Source organism: Dioscorea cayenensis, chromosome 12 (genome assembly GCF_009730915.1).
Source record: "Dioscorea cayenensis subsp. rotundata cultivar TDr96_F1 chromosome 12, TDr96_F1_v2_PseudoChromosome.rev07_lg8_w22 25.fasta, whole genome shotgun sequence".
In the NCBI taxonomy this organism is placed as follows: Eukaryota; Viridiplantae; Streptophyta; class Magnoliopsida; order Dioscoreales; family Dioscoreaceae; genus Dioscorea; species Dioscorea cayenensis.
In genome coordinates, this window is record NC_052482.1 from 13,679,416 (window position 1) to 13,695,851 (window position 16,436).

The following is a 16,436-nucleotide window of genomic DNA, read 5'->3' on the forward strand; positions in this document are numbered from 1 at the left end:
GAACTCCTAATACTGGACCTAGCACCTGCCGGGCAAGCCTGAGATTGTCCAGAGTTGGGCTAGACTGGATTGGCCTCAACTCTAATGCAAAGTGAGAACACACCCTATTACCCAGTAAAATTATTATTGGGGCCACACCAACGCTAGGGGCAAAGCTCAAAACCACCCTGGCTCATGCGAAATGTAGGTTGGTCAAGTGTGATTTCATATGGGAGTCAATGCAAGCCTAGAGCTCTTCTCCAAGGTCAAGCTTGCTCAGTCATTACTCTCCAGCATTGTTGTTTAGAAAAGTCCACTATCAAACCATGGATAAACTAGTCATTTTATCTTGTTTGGATTTAAAAGCATAAACTTCAAAAATAGACATTTTATCTTGTTTTGCACAATTCATATGAAAAATAAAGATTCTTTGGGATGTATCATTACATACATGATATAAAATAAGATGGGCAGAAATTAAAATAAAATTCAAGTTTTCAAATAAAATTAATGTAAAAGTTTTTCATCATAGAAAGCTTATGGTATGCCCTAAAGTAAGTCACTAAGTAGATTTTAAGTTTCTAAAGGATGCTGGATTTCAATTTACGATGAAGGCAAGCCTCTACCTAGAAATATTGGGAATCCTTGATAAAGAAACCTCATGAAATTTGAAAATAATGATGTATTTCTCTTATGTTTGATTTCACTAATTAAATTTGGTATAATTATTTATATTAAATGTAAAATTCAATTTTAATATAAACAATCAAATGTGCTATGATTAATTAAGTTAGATCTACAACATTGAGCCAATCAAATTAATAGGATAGCTAAAAATTGAAACATGTATTTAAAATAGTCATGCACTAATATGACATGAATTAATTGTACTTATAAGTTATGTTCATTTAAAACCAAATCATAATAGCGAATAACAAGTGCATAGTAAAAAAATATGAATATAATGTCATTTTGTGTGAATTTTTTTAATTATTTACACTTAATAATCACAATATTTAAATCAATATTTTTTCTATAAAAGGGGTTATAGAAAAAAACATATGGGGGCAATATAGATATATTAAATAAAAATATATTATTAAACACATTTAAGTGAAAAAAAAAGAAATAAAGGCATTTACCTCCTTCTCTTCTATGTGGCTCTACCATTGAGCTAGGTGATATGTTGTGATTGCATGTTCTAGAGAAAACCCTAATATAACAAAAGCACAATGAGATATATGAGCATGTAAGGCTAACAGGATATATAAAGACTTGAACATGAACTCTATTAGCAGATGTAGGCATTTGCTTGCAATTAAGGAGAAGTTTGACTTAGGTTTAGTTATATTAGAACCTAGGTATACCATAATTAGCTCTTATAATGTGCTTGCCTGGTGCAACTATGACAATCCCCTTCTATAACCATAACTAAAGTCACTACAAATAAATACATGTATAGAATGATCATTAATAAAGGAGTTTATATGTTTATTGTGATTGGGATTTCAAGTAAAGAAACAATGAGAAGTCATGAACACAAGATTTTACAAAGTCAAAGTAAATCATAAGGATAACGAAAAGAAGAGGTCGGATTTACATAAGACATAATCTAAGATGACTTTATAAGACTGCACCCTTAGCTTTTCAATAAAATAACGTAAAGTAATATATTCCTAGATGACCATTTCTAATCCATTGCTATTTGAAACGAATTAGAAACTATTTTAGGGTAATATTTAATAAAATATATTCCTATATGACCATTTCAAATCCCTTTCTAATTTGTTGCTATTAGCAACGGATTAGAAATGAAGAGCATATTGTTTTTAAAATTAAAAATAGATTTTCATTCCGTTTCTAATATGTTTCAATTATAAAAGGTAAAATTCCGTGTCTAAATTTTCATTTTTAATCTGGCAGATTCTTATAGTTAAACTCTAATTGATAGGAATAATAGCAAATTAGATCTTGAACTACAACTCTTGAATAAAAATTCAACTTTAATGCAGATCTTGTATGACATTTAGGCAAAAACAAGGTTGTTGTGTTCCTTTTCCATGTACTTACTACCATTTTATGGAGATTATTAGAGAATTAACCAGCAGACTCTTATAGCTATAGTCTAACAACTATCACCATGTAGGTGAGATCTCCAAAGTATTCACAGTAAAATATTTAAGTATAATCTTTGATCTCATTAGGAGCTAAGATCAATCTTAAACTACTAAATGTGAGCACTCTCCCTAGGAATGGGATTAGCGTATACCTCTTAAGTGAATTGTGATCTTCTAGGTAACTAATCAAATGACTTCCTTTAAACTTCTATCCTAGGATCTCTATTCAAAGAGATAGAATTACTATTATTATTGACCTTTATGGGATGCACCCTATTTCATTTGAATCTTTGTCTATTATTTGCTTTGATAGTCCTTCACTTAGGAAATATGTTAGATTTAGCTCTAATCTATAAATTATATGCTCATAACATTGTGTTGCAAATGCTCCCATATTGACTTGTATCAAATCTATATATGCATGTTCATCGTGTCGTTAATACCTTCACCACTTGCATAATTCAATAGCAAATTTAGAATAAAAATGAAAATCAATGAAAGCATAAGTGAAGACATGATAAGAATTTCTAAAAGTAAGTTGCTAATATATTCTACTTCAATAGATGTGGAATTGAGTGTAATCAGTCCAGCTTCTATAGTGCTCCTAGCATTGAGTTTTTGCCTATAAAGATTTTGCACTTGATAGCTTATCTTCCAAATTAGAAAACTTTGCAAGAGTTGGATTTAGATCCATAGAGTTAGAAACTCATTTAGCATCTACATATCCCTTAATTATGCTAATGAATCCAATATATCTCAATCCAAACAATGGCAGAATTAAAACTCTCTAGTAGAGACTTCCTCGGCTCTCCCTTTAACAAACTCCTGTGGAGCTGCCCTTAGCGCCAAGGGTAAGTGGACTAAAGCCCCTACTAGCCCCTAGATCCACCACTGAGTCCAAAGGATATAATAGCACTCTTTTAAAATCTAGGAACCCTCTTAAGATAGCCCACTACTATTCTTGATTTAGTTTACAAGTTTATTTGCTCAATGTAGTCATAGAATAAACTATGTCAATGTCAATTATGGTTAAGTTTGTAAGATACATGATAGATCCTATAATTGGAATACTAAGATCCTAATCAGTCATTTCACCTTTGATCCATCCTTATATAGTGTACACTGGGATCAAAACATAAAGAAATAGGTTTGTGATTAAAATGTCCATATTTGTCTGATATTCATCACACATGTATGTGAATCCAAAATGATATCCCCAAACAAAAGCCTCCTTAAATAAGTTTTCAACTAATCAAAGTAAATATTTTAAACTTCAAAATTAATTTTTTTTATTGATAATAGGTATTTGTCAATGTCAATATTTCAAATTTTAATTATTAATAGATATATTTATTAATTAAATCTCATAAATAAAAGAGTAAACTACCTCGTTGGTCACTAAACTATTAGCCAATTCCTATTTTTGGTCACCCAACTACAATAGATTTTAATAAGCTCCTCAAAATCATTATTTTCTTCCAATTGAGTCACTAAGCATCACGGCATTGGCATGTGGCTGATGTGGACAACCATGCCGCCACTTTCTTTCACATGAGGTTGATGTAGCATGCATGTCAGCGACAACTTACCAAGTCAGCAACTCTTTCTCTTTTCTTTTCGCTTGTCCACTAAAAGCCTGAGAGCCCGTCCCCTTTCTTCCAATTCCCTAATTCCCTCTCTATAAGAATTAGAAGGGATGCAACTCACCATAACATCTTTAGCTCAATATCAACCTCTAATTCTCTCTCTATATAAAACCTTGACTTTGACCAACTTCTCAACGTTTGCAAAGATTATATACCCTTTTGAGTTCTTAGGGTTTTCTCTTGCTTTTGATTGATGACATCTAGGTGTAACAAGGGTAGTAAGGGGCTCGACAAGGGTAGAGTGAATCATAAGGACCTTTGTGACAACATTTAGAGGCTCAACAAGTAGGTAATTCGTTGCCTTGCTCACCTAGGTTGTGTTAAGCGCATCAACTGCTTGATCTACGAAAGATACTAGGGGTTTTCTCAAAATCTTTCTTGAGAAAATGATCCATGACACTGACTTATATGGAACATACTCAGAGGAAGACAATCATGGCAATGGATGTCTTTTATACTCTCAAGCAGGAGGGAAGGCTTTGTATAGGTTTGGCTGTTGAATGCTTGTGGGTGTTAGTTACTGCTTTTGGATTGGGGTTTCTTGTTGCTTGGCTTTGGTTGTCTTCATTGTTCTTGTAAATTGGGTTTGAATTTGAATGAAATCGTTGGATCACATTTCGAATTGTTATCTTGAATTCATGATTTGTAAATCTTGGTCAACTTCTTTGTTATAGAAGAGGTGATCATTTCAGCAGATTCTTTAGTTTATTTGATTGGTCTTTATTTCTTAACTTTTTTTCTTTAGGATTATTTATTTATTTGTTATTTATATATGATGATGTGGCAAGTTCCCCTAACGTGGCATGCCATATCAACCTCATGTGAAAGAGGATAGCTAACATGGTTTGCTGCATTAACCAAGAATGATATATAGATGGTGTCGTGGCCATCTACATTAGCCACACGCTAACGTCGTGATGCTCAGTAACCAAATTAGAAGGAAATAATAACTGTAAGGGAGTCAATTGAATTTTTTTTTTTTAGTTGGGTGACTAGAATAAAAATTGGGGAATAGTTTAGTGACTAACGAGATAGTTTAACCTAAATAAGATGATGGATGAGATAACTTTCGCATGTTGGATTGGATACTACCGTGACAATAAAACTCATCAATAAAGCATCCCCTTAATATTGAATATCCTTGTAATCACATAATCTTCAGGAACCTTGGGCTAGCCCAATGGTAACTACCCATGGTTGTAAGTGAGAGGTCTCGAGTTCGAACCTCTTAGCTTACAATTCATATTTAGGGTCCCCTGTGGGAGTTCTGTGTGAGGATTATCTCTTGTTCTCCCCTCCAGGAGTTGCATGGCGGGGGGATTATTATGATATAATATTAAAAAAAGAAAGAAAAAAACAATCTCATATATAATCCCTAAAACTCATAACATAGATAATTTTCAAAGCTATACCGACAATATGTAGACAATCACATTCTTAAATGAGGACATTATCATGATTCTATTTTCATAAAAATTTAATTATTTGCATATTTGCAAAATATTTCTTTCGGCTTTTTTTCCATCTCAAAATTAAAGTCTAGAAAATAGATTGATTGTAAACATCACAACATTCAGACAATTCAATTGATTTGTCATAGTAAATTTTTTTTTTAAAAAAATTGGGAACCTCAACCAATGTTATGCGATAGAGTTGATCTAGAGAAAGAGTTGCCATTCTTCTGATATGAAGGCAGTTTCTGTTGTGAGTTAAATACATCAATTTGTAAGTATGATGGTAATCCAAATGTGGTACATAATCCAAATAGATATGGAGGGGAAAAATAGTAAAAAATAAATTTTTTTTTATAGCCATATAAAAATCTTTTTCATTTTTTTAAAAAAATTTATTTACAACTAGATCAATCTTTAATATCCATTTAAACTAATTAATTAAAAAAATTGCAAATATCTAGCCATACTGCTATTTGAACATTATGCAGACTATATTAACCAAAGTGAACCTTATATCAAAATATGAGAATTACAATAATAAAAAAAAAAATTAAATTACAAGCACCAAAATGAGCAATTCAATATAGTTCATAGAATTCAATAAAAATTTTAAGCTTAGATACCAAATATTACCAAAGAATCAATGAAACTTATTTTGTTTATATAACACAGTAACAATCTCAGAGCATTCTGAGAATTCTATAAAATGCCTCAAAGTGTTACAAAACCAATGAAACTAATTTTGTTTCAAAGTTTCTCAAAGGGGACTTGAAAAGAAATAATCGTTGTTGAAATATTCCCAAAAAAATCAATATATACAGTATCATATCGAGAATAAAAATCACATTTTTTGCTTGTTTATTGTCTTCAGTATCACCTCTTATTTTCTTCATCTGCTTCAGACTTCCACACAATATCTTTGAGGCCCACAGAGAAGTTGTTGCAAAACTGAACATTAAATGCAACATCATAAACCATCACAAAAATGAAAAGAAACAAAACATTTAATTTGTATTTGTCATACATTGTTAAACTCCAATGTGTCACCTCCAGTTTTCCTAAGCTCAACCATGTGTAGAGAAGGAGCCACCTCAAACACCTGAAAAATGAAGTTATAATATATATATATATATAGAAGGATTAAACATCGATGTACAAATAACAGCAATTTATGAGTCATTAGTATCCACCTCTGTGGCAACAGATAAAGGACCCTTCCTACCGGATTTTTCTCCTTTCAGCTTCATCTGGAATAAAACAATACTTAAAAATAAATAAATTTCATTACTTATGTTCATGAACATGATAAGTTCAAATACATGAATACTTTGTTCTTGACCTTATAGTTTTGTTTGCACACATTGAAACCCAAAGGTTTAGCAGATTTCTTCTATTTTTGAAACTATTTCATTTGGAGAGCATTTGGACGTAAAGCTTGTTTCCTTCTTCAGTATTCTCTGCATGTCATAGATAACAGATATAAATGTAGATAGTTTTAGAAGTAACATTTAATTTTTATAATATGTTTTAGTTCAAATGGTATTGGTCTTTGCAAACATACCATCTCTTGCTCAAACAAATTTCCCAAATTCAAAGCCTTGAGATCTAGAAATAAATTCAAAGGCATTCATTGATTCGGGTTTCTCTTTCTTTTCTGTCACAAGATGCTCCTGCAGATGAATACCAAAAATACCGAGTCAAGACAATATGTGCAAACAGAACATATATTTTAAGTTGCCTACCTCTTACATAATTATATAAGTATAGAGATACAAGAATATCTAAAATAAGATATCAATCAATGTATTTTTCTCAACTCATTACCTCTGAATCATTGAAAACAGCATCAACATCATCAAGACTTATTTCCTCATAGAGTTTAAAATCCGCTGGCTTGTACCCTTTCTTAAACCAATCATTTTCTAAAATTTCCAGAATTGTGATTCGCTGTAGCAAAGCAGAAATTGTAGGAGTTTATCTTTTGTTCATCTAACTCAAAAATCAAAGTATAAATATCACATAACCTCCATAAAGTGTCATTACTTACAGAAGAAGGATTTGGATCCAAAATGCTTTTAATCAATTTCTTTGCACCAGAAGAAAAGTGTGATGGACATGAATACTCAGCTTTGCATATCTACATTGTTAGATGATACGGCATAACCACTAAAGCGTCTTTACAAAGATGGTCATAAATTTGAAGAATATAAACAAGTTTTAGAATATTAACTTTTTTATATAGTTTCATACGATTGAGATCATCAAAGGGTAAGTATCCAGAGAGTAGGACAAACAGGATCACGCCGCAGGACCATACATCAGCTGAAGCACCATTGTATCCTTTATTATTTAGCACCTGAGGAGAAAAATGTTAGTATTCAAATTTTTGAATGCAATAAGAAACATTATTGTAACATATAAAGCTGACTGTTTACACCTCTGGGGCAACATAATTTGGAGTTCCACATGCTGTGTGCAGCAGTCCATCCCCCTTTAAGAGAAGAATCAAACACATGAGATTGACATCCTAATATGGAATTCAAGAATCGACAGAAACACCCACCCGTAGCTTTGGTGTAAATGTACTTAAGCCAAAGTCCGTCACTTTAAGAATGCCGTGAGAATCAAGAAGTAAATTTTCAGGCTACAGATATGGAGCATACTCAATTAGTAAAAGTAAATTATTTTCATGGCACCAACTGCAACCACTAGATAGTAGAGCATGTTAAAAGAGAGAAAGAACATTAGTTATTTGCTCTGACCTTTAAATCTCTATGGTAAACACCTCTGCTGTGACAAAAATCCAAGGCATTAATGAGATGCTGAAAATATCTTCTGGCTTCATCTTCTTTAAGCAGTTTATTGCCTGCCTGACTCAAATGATGAAAATGCAGTCGTAAAAATAGAATCAATCACATCTTAAATGCATGCATGCAAATGTAAATTTGCATGGGTCACATAATAAATGCATGTCTTGTGTACAACTCGATGGGTATCATCATAATAGGAAGATAAATATCAATGACTTACAATTTTGTCAAAGAGTTCACCCTTATCAACGTACTCAAGCACAAGGTATATCTTTGTTTTGCTAGCCATAACCTATATAATAAAATACAAAACATAATTACAAGCCTCCAATCTTCAATGAGAATTGGTATGCCAAAGATGCATAAGCATTAGGAGAACAAAAATTAAAAGCAAATGCTATCCATCTGATAAACCAGATGCAAGAACTGTAAAAATTTGGACAAATAAAGACAACTAATAATGGCAAGTTGCAAATTATAAGAAAACAGAACATAATTATAATAATCTAATCTTCTAAGAAATTAGTATGAGAAAAGTGCATTATATTACTTAACGGCTGAACATTAGAAAAACAAAAACTCAATAAATTTCATCAGGAAAAACCAAATGCAAGAATTAAAAATCTTGTCATATAAAGATTATTATTAAGCACAAGTTACAAATCATTTGAAATGCAGGAATAGCATTATGTAATACAGGACAGAATCAAGGCAATTCTAATAGACTCAATAAAATCAGCAAAATTTAAAGGTACCTCATAGAGCTGCACAACGTTCGGATGCTTGATCATCTTTCATGGTTGAAATTTCCTTTTTAATCTGGAATCATTCAATGATCCAGCAAAGTATATTAAAAACACAATATACTGTGTGTGTATATACAAGAAAAAAACAACCACAACATTACAATAAAAAAACAGAAATCAGAGAATCTGTTCCACAAATGATCTGGAATCATCCAATGTCCAAAAAGCAAATTTACAAACAACAAAACCAAGGTAGAAACGCAATTTTTCCATGAAATCCACATAAATGATAAATCAAACAAATAAAAACTGCTCAACCAATGATCTAGAATCATCCAATGATCCAAATATATATATATATATATATAAATTATATATAAAAAAAAGGTGATGTTTCCATAATATCCACATCAATCAAGCAAATAAAAAAAAAACCAAACAAACCACAGAATCACAACCAAAGAAAAAGAAATCAGAGAACACACTCAACCAATAATCTGCAATCATTTAATAATCAAACATGATGTGCTTAAAAAACATCAAACCTAAATTAAAGAAAAAAGAAGATTTTTTTTTTTTTTTGGCAAATGAAATCAAAGCAATCAAACAAATAAATATATTAAAAAAATCACAATCAATAAGAAAAGAAATGAGAGGACCTGCTCAACCATCATATGGCGGAGGAGGTGGTCCTTGTCGAGGATTTTGATGGCGTAGGCAGCGCCGGTGTCCATATGGCGAGCGAACTTCACTTTGGCGAAGCTGCCCTCACCGATCTTCCTCCCTAACTCGTACCTCCCAACGCGCGCCCTCATCTCACCTCTTCTGCTCATCGTCGTCGATCCAGAGAAAGACAAAGACGAAGAGAAAGGCAGGAGAGGAGGAGAAGGCGGGACTCTTCTTTTATGTTTTCTATGTTGTTTTTAAGTAATTCAAGCCGCTTTTTCTTGGATAAATAAATAAATAAATAAACGGATTTGTTTTTTTACAACTATATCCTTAAAAAACTTCCAAATTTTTTTATGACCTATCGTCTCATGACATGTGCACTATGGGCATGAGGATAAGGATGCAAACTCACACCCATAAGATCTATCTCAAACTCAAAACTCTATATTTGGCGTTTCCGTATACAAAAATACAGTTTTTACAGTAAAAGTTTCTCTAACCACTATCTTTATTTTTAACTCTAAAATAGAATATTCTAAGAATATTTTTCTCACTTCACACTTTTATATTCATGCTATTAATAAATTTAATCATCTTTAATTTTTCACATTTTAATTATTGAATTTAAATATTATATTATTTAAAATATTAATTTTATTTTTATATTTTTTTATAAATATTTATTAAATATAAAATATGATTGATAAACTACAAATATAAATACAAACATTACATTACATTAATTACTTAATAAAAATATAACATACAAACAAGCACCATCAGTGAAAACAACACATTATTAAAAACTAAAGCAGCACACAAGCTTTTAATTATCTTCGTTATTAGCATATCGCAACCACAAATGTTCAATCAATGCATTGCGAAGTGCAATATGAGCGTCTTTGTCCTTAAGTTGCCTGTAACGACCAAGAAATTGTTCAAATCGAGTATCTTCATCTTGTACCAATTCAACTACTAGGGTTGGCACTTCACTTACATCCACAATTGGTGCATTGAGATCTCATTCATCCTCGACTATCATGTTGTTCATAATAATGCATGCAGTCATTATGTCGCATAAGATATTTTCCCTCCAAAGCCGTGCTGGTCCTGCCACAATTGCAAAACGAGATTGTAGAACACCAAATGCCCTCTCGACGTCTTTTCTGCATGCTTCTTGTCTCATTGCAAAATATTTTTTTCTTCGGAGTTCGTGGTTGATGAATAGTTTGTATAATAGTAGACCATTTTGGATATGTGTTATCAGCTAAATAATATCCCATATGGTACTCATTTGCTTGAATAACGTAATGAGCAGGAGGAGCAATATCTTGTGCTAGGTTAGAGAAAAAATTCGAAGACTCCAAAACATTTATGTCATTGTTGGTGCCTGGCATACCAAAATAAGCGTGGCATATCCAAAGATCATAGTCAGCTACTGCTTCAAGAATAATGGTTGGACATCCAAACCTTCCTCTATATTGTCCAGCTCATGCTGTGGGACAATTTTTCCACTTCAAATGCATACAATCCAAACTTCCTAACATTCCTGGAAAGCCACGTTGTTCTCCAATGTGTAAGAGTCTTGCAATATCATTAGCATTAGGTGATCTAAGATATTGCTCAGCGAAAATCTCTACAATGGCTAGACAGAATCTTTTGAAGCTTTCAATTGCAGTTGATTCACCGATTTTGATATATTCGTCTGTAGCATCAGCAGGTAAACCATATACCAACATTCGAAAAGCAGCAATAATTTTTTGTAAACTAGATAACCCAACTCGACCTAAACCATCACAGCGTTGTTGGAAGTAACTATCATAGTCCTTAACTGCCTCAACAATGCAAAGAAACAAACTTCGTGACATCCGATATCTTCGGCGAAACATTTCAGCATTGTATCATGGATTCTTCGAAAAGTAATCATTCCACAAATTGCGATTTGTTTCTTCACGGTTACGATTGATAACAACATGCCCTAGAATAAAGCCACCATAGGAGAGATGATTGTTCAGATGAGTAAGGGTTAACTCAAATATCATGTTATTATTTTGAATAACATGATGCATTGCATATTTTCCACTGAAAATAGATCATACATCCATAACATATTGTCATCATCATCTGAAGATGATGATGACAATATGTTATTTTCAGTATTCGAAGTTTCTCCAATGTTGTAATTCATTTTAAGTATATGTTTATGGCTCTATGAATGGAAAGAATAATAAAAGGGTTAATTTATAAGAATTGGGGACATTATTCAATTCTCTTATTTCTGGCATTGGGAAGTATGACACGATAGGGTTTGGTAAGATGATATCAAATCCAACGGTGTCGATGCAGATGAAATCCATCCAACGGTTGCTAAGAAGATAAGGTGGCACGTTATTCAATCTCTTATCTTATGGCATTTGGAAGTGTAACAAGATAGCATTTGGTAAGATGATATCAAATCCAACGGTGTCGATGCAGATGTAATCCATCCGACGATTGCTAAGAAGATAAGGTGGCACATTATTCAATCTCTTATCTTCTGGCATTGGAAAGTGTGACAAGATAGTGTTTGGTAAAATGATATCAAATCTAACAGTGTTCATGCAGATGAAATCCATTCGACAGTCGCTATAAAGATAAGGTGATACGTTATTCAATCTCTTATTTTCTAGCATTGGGAAGTGTGACAAGATAGGGTTTGGTAAGATAATATCAAATCCAACGGTGTCAATGTAGATGTAATCCATCCTACGGTTGCTAAGAAGATAAGGTGGCACGTTATTCAATCTTTTATCTTCTGGCATTGGGAAGTGTGACAAGATAGCGTTTGGTAAGATGATATCAAATCCAACAGTGTCGATGCAGATGAAATCCATCCAACGGTTGCTAAGAAGATAAGGTGACACGTTATTCAATCTCTTATCTTTTGGCATTGGGAAGTGTGACATGATAGGGTTTGGTAAGATGATATCAAATCCAACGGTGTCGATGCATATGAAATCTATCCGATGGTTGCTAAGAAGATTAGGAGGCACATTATTCAATCTCTTATCTTCTAGCATTGGGAAGTGTGACCCGATAGGGTTTGGTAAGATGATATCAAATTCAACGGTGTCGATGCAGATGAAAATCCATCCGATGGTTGCTAAGAAGATAAGGTGGCACGTTATTCAATCTCTTATCTTCTGGCATTGGGAAGTGTGACACGATAGGGTTTTGTAAGATGATATCAAATATTATGTTGCCTACATAAACAACTTCATGTCGTTTCTCATCTCAACCAATATTATCAAAAAATCTTGCTTTCATTGCAATATAAGAAAAATGTCTAAACAATCTCGGGATACTCTCCTTATGAAAATGTCCATCTCTGTGAAACTTACATGAAAATGACTCAAGACCCCATTATTGGTATGAACCAGTCTTTAGAGCAATTATGGTCTCGAGTACAGGAGAAAATACAATTTGACAAGAGACAAATCTTGGGTGGAACGTTATGTTCGGTCTTTACAGTGCAGGATGTAGACAATAGAAAAGGCAGTAAAGAAATTGAACGGATGTATTCGACAAGTGGAAAATTAAAATCCAAGTGGTGCATCATACGAAGATATTGTAAGTATTTTATATATTTTATTCTTCATAAATTTATATTTTTACAAATATATAATTCATAACATCCTTTACAGATAAATCGAGTAAAGAGAATGCTTTTGGACGATCCTAACTATAAGAAAGGGTTCAAGTTTGATCATGTGTGACACATTGTGAGGAACTTTGAGAAGTTTAAAGATAATGTTATTACATCTAGACAAACTAATCGAAAGCATGGATTTGACTATGTATCATCAGAATCTGAAAATCCCACGCCAGAATCGCAAGCACAAGAATATCCTGGACTTTCTCAATTTTCTCTTAACTTAGATGATAGTATTAGTGGCTCACCTTCTGAACGCCCAATCGGACAGAAGAAAGCCAAATTGAAGAAAAAAAATGGATAATGAAGTAGCATCTTCTTTTAGTCGTTTAAAAGATGATAACTCCAAGATTATGGAGATATTAGAGAAGACTAATGCAGATCGACAAATGTTCTTAGAAATACAAAACAAAAATCTTTCTTTTCAACAAATGAGATATGAGGACAAACTTTTGATTCGAGACTTGAATTCTATAGCTGATCCAAATATTTGTGCTTGTATACAAGCACAACAACAAGAAATTTTACAGAAAAGAGGACATTTTCAACAACCAACCCCTTCTGGATCTAACATGTTTAATGATATCTTTGGCAATATTAGTGGAAGTGGCGACAACATACCAGATTATTAGACCCATTTACTTCAGCTTTCATTAGTTGTATTTTGAGTGTTGTGGTTTTTTCTTATTGCTATCTTTTATAAATCTATGTCATGACTATTTTCTATGTTTTTATTTTATTGTTCGTGCAATTTTTGTTAATTTTAATGAAGTTATATTTTGTGTATTATTTTCGTTAATTTTTTATTTTTTATGAATTGAAAAATACAAATAATTTAATTAAAATATAAATTATAAATATAAATTTTATAAGAAAAAAAGAAAAAAATAAACTAAAAGTTAAAACTGAAAAACATGAAAAGAATAAAAAGATAAAAAATTAAAATTAAAAACTGAAAAACCAAAAAGATAAAAAGATAAATAATAAACTGAAAAATCAAAAAATGAAAAAATAAAAAATAAACTGAAAATTAAAACTAAAAAACTAAAAAAGATAAATAAAGATAAATAATAAACTGAAAATTAAAAATGAAAAAAATAAAAAAATTAAACTGAAAATTAAAACCTAAAAATTAAAAAAATAAACTGAAAATTAAAACTGAAAAAAGAAAAAATAAACTGAAAGATTGAAACTGAAAAAAATAAAAAAGAGAGAAAAATAAACTCAAAATTAAAACAAAAAATAAATTAAAAAAATAAATAGCGTTACTATAGTGACTCACAACAAGTTGCGCGTCACTATAGCATTTCCCTGATTTAGCACAGGATTTGGCCCCAGATTGGAGCAAATCCTCCGCCAAATCTGGTTAAAACGGCAGATTCGGTTAAGAGTTGGAGAAGCCCTAACAAGGACTTCTTTTTGACACCATTGTATTATGTATGCTTATGAAAATCCTAAAATGACACCTTTTGTTGCGGGGCCAGTAGTTTTAGTGGTCCTCAATTTTTTTATATTCTTTAAACATGCAACATTTAATATTTTTATTTTTAAACCTAAAATAAAAGAAATAACCAATTTTATCTCTTATATAGAAGAGTGAGCTCATTGCTCAACGCCAATTGTCAGAGACCGGGTCCACATCCCAAAAGATAAGCCTGAGAGAAAGGGTTTTCCAATCCCTAATAAGCCCAAAGATTCTTCTAGTACACAACCGATGTGGGACTAAACTTGGCTGTGGCCATGTAATAGGCTCCCCGACCTAATCCTAATGCCCTCGTTAGGGACACGTAGCACTCCCAGCTCACCCCACCCTAAGAACTAGTCCAAGACACACCCTGGTCCCCGGGCCCACCTCTAGCCCCACACCTCCAGTAACCCCAGAGTGGCTCTGATACCACTTGTCAGAGACTGGGTCCACATCTCAAAAGACCGACCTGAAAAGGAAAGGGTTGTCAAACCCCTTATAAGCCCAAGATCCTCTAGTACACAATCAATGTGGGACTAAACTTGGTCGCGGGCATGTGACACAGTGCACCAGGCAAACTTGCTTGACATTGGCATGTATCATCATGTTCATTGAGTCACACAGGTAAAAAATCCCCAATATAATAAAAACTTATATAATAGTTTTATTAATTAAAAAATATTTATTACCAAGGCCTCATTTTTCAAAAATCCCTTTATATAATATAAAAATTGCAAAAATCTTTATTATCTTCAATAAAATTTTTAAAAATATGAAAAACAATTAAAAAAATAAAGCTTGTTTATTTATAATAAAAATCTAAATAAAATGAATAAATAATTTAAAAAAAAATAAGTATTGCTATTTCAGATATGAGTTGGTTTTTATACAAATTAGTATAAATAATTTAAAAATATTATAAAAATATTTATTTTAAAAAAATATATTTATAAAATTTTATTATTTAATCTCTTGGTATTCAATAAATTGGTTTTATAGTGTTAGTGCAAATACACTTAAATTGGTATGATTTGACACTAAGTCAAGGTGACGTGGCAACCATTGTGGCAAACATCATAACGTGGCATAATTGATGACATGACAAGGTATGGTGACATGACAAAGAGTCTTGGATTGGAGGCAAATATCTTAGAAGATCTTGGTGGAGCTATTTTTGATATGTGTTACAACTTGAAGGCAAGATCATATCAATATCATATTTAGAGAAATTTGATTGGAGACTAAATATGGATGAAACTTAATTAAAGAAATAGCTATCAATGGTGTATGATTGAAGGCAATTGAATGTATGATTTGAAGAACCTTAATGAGTATGATTGAAGATTATTAAGGGTATGATTGGAGACATAACTATTGTTGGTATGATTGGCATAATTGATTGAAGACCTTGGGAAGATTTGAAGGCCAAACTTTGGATGAATTAAAGATCAAGTTTGGTAAGTTTAGTGGAGACGCACAAAATCATGCACCCCTTGCGAGGGGACTTTGTGGTGAGGAACTGAGGAGGTAGACTAGTTGTTAATAGTCAGAATCGGGAGATTTGGCTGCATCGACTCGGACTAAACATGACCTAGAGGTTAATGGGTCTTGAGGTCGCTTTTGCAACGTAACCAGAACTTAGTTAAGTCAGCAGTCAAGGTCATGTTGCAAGTTGTGTTACAACAGGAGTCACAACAGCTAATTTTGGAAGGTTCTAAAATTAGTAGCCACGGAGATTTTAAAAGAAGTATGTGTTATTTTTGAGACGTTGAGGCGTCTATATAAGCTACCTTATTCTAAGATTGGGTGTGACACTGGAGTGAGAGAGAGAGTGTACACTAAACAATCTAGAGAAGGTA

The 16,436-nt window shown here is 32.4% G+C and overlaps 2 pseudogenes; both read right to left on the bottom strand.

Moving 5' to 3' along the window:
- Positions 1–5,965: 5,965 nt before the first annotated feature.
- On the bottom strand, positions 5,966–9,585 carry LOC120273858 (annotated as a pseudogene).
- A 662-nt stretch (positions 9,586–10,247) lies between these two features.
- On the bottom strand, positions 10,248–11,609 carry LOC120273180 (annotated as a pseudogene).
- Between the last annotated feature and the right edge of the window lie 4,827 nt (positions 11,610–16,436).